The sequence below is a fragment of the Athene cunicularia genome (assembly GCF_003259725.1).
Source record: "Athene cunicularia isolate RWA chromosome 1 unlocalized genomic scaffold, athCun1 chr1_part2, whole genome shotgun sequence".
NCBI classification, from domain to species: Eukaryota; Metazoa; Chordata; class Aves; order Strigiformes; family Strigidae; genus Athene; species Athene cunicularia.
Genome location: NW_020799092.1, coordinates 14,510,917 through 14,512,396, shown reverse-complemented (window position 1 = coordinate 14,512,396; position 1,480 = coordinate 14,510,917). Strand labels below are relative to the sequence as shown.

The following is a 1,480-nucleotide window of genomic DNA, read 5'->3' as shown; positions in this document are numbered from 1 at the left end:
ACCCACCCATAGTTTCTGTGTGTGGCAAGCCATCTATAAGCTTTCAATCAACAAAACCCACCAAACTATGGATATTAGACCTCTTTTACATAACACTGAAGTCTCTCAAATTGACCTCCAATTTGCTAAAAGATACAAACTCATTGGTAAAAAAAATCATGTTTTCCACAACAGGATTAAAAAAAAACCCCACAACAAAAAAAGCACCTAACCAACCCATCCTAACAAGCACCATGCTACAGTTAAGGACCACACTCACAAATAATTAATTGTTCAATGGTATAACATCCACATATAGAAAAATAAACAGGGAAAGAAGACAATATGCATTCCACACAAACACAGAGATCATTTGTTTCTATCAATTTGAATATATGTCATTCAAGATCTTACAGTAAAAATGGAGGTGGTTCCTCATTAGCACAAGATTACCTTGTTTTATTCTATGTGGCTTGTTAGCAGCTGCTGTAAAGCAGTTCAGAAATTTTCATTCAAAGTTCAGCGTGCTTACCAGCTATCAGAATTCTCCTGCCTTCTCTCAGTGTAAGCCCACACACCAATAAAAAATGAAAAAATCCTTAGGATAAAGAGTCCTTTCAGCACCATGCAGTCAGTTTGCAGTGCCCTCTGCTTAGTTCCAGTTACTAAATAGCTTCTGCTTTTCTAACCCCTTGTGTATCACACATGGAAAAAACCCCTTATCAAGAAGCTAATCCTGCTTCTACACCCTAAGCCACTGTAAACATTGTATTTTATCTTCAACCAACCTGCCCTTCCACATGTACACCCCCACCCCCCACAAAATAAATTCAGCTGTAGTACTTTGGATACCTCAACTCTATGTATTTCAGTTTCCAGCTCTGCTAGCCTTACCCACATTTAGCACTGCCTGTCATCTCATCAACTATAATAAGCATGCAGTCCTTATCAGTCTTGGCAAGGATGATATATTCTCAATTTTCATATTTCCTTACTGAAACTGAAGCTAACACCCGACAGCAAACTGCTACTTAGTTTGATTTTTTGAGGGAGGAAAAATACTTACAGAAATTCCTCCATTTCCATCCCAAACAATACATTCCGTGGGGTACGCGGGCACAAAAGCAGCTCAAATATTAGTGACAAGAATAAACGGGCAGGAGTGTTTTTTTTCCTGATACATACTTTTGTACTAGCAAACAGAGCTCAAAGCACTGTGGAAAATAGAAGACTACTAAATATATGCACTGCCACATAGTCTTCAAAGAGCACAAGCCATTTACATCTCTCAGGTCTCCAACCTCCTTCCCTGGGACAAAAGGAAGGAAATAGTAAAATATTTACTTTTATTTTTAGCCAGCACTGGTGTGAACAATAGCACTCTACACCACAGGGCAGCAGAGGGAATTGGACTTCTTTTTCCTGCAGCAAACTGTCCCCAAAATGTCACTCTAATAGAAAATATCTGTAATTTTTTCCTGATCTGTAGAATATCTCCCAA

The 1,480-nt window shown here is 38.6% G+C and overlaps 1 protein-coding gene across 1 annotated transcript in view; it reads right to left on the bottom strand.

The window, feature by feature from the left end:
• FGD4 (FYVE, RhoGEF and PH domain containing 4) overlaps positions 1-533 on the bottom strand; it is a 105,126-nt gene extending 104,593 nt beyond the window's left edge. Inside the window, exon 1 of the mRNA XM_026867849.1 lies at positions 512-533. The gene's annotated coding sequence lies outside the window, so the exon portion shown is untranslated. The remainder of the gene's footprint in view (positions 1-511) is intronic.
• Positions 534-1,480: the final 947 nt, after the last annotated feature.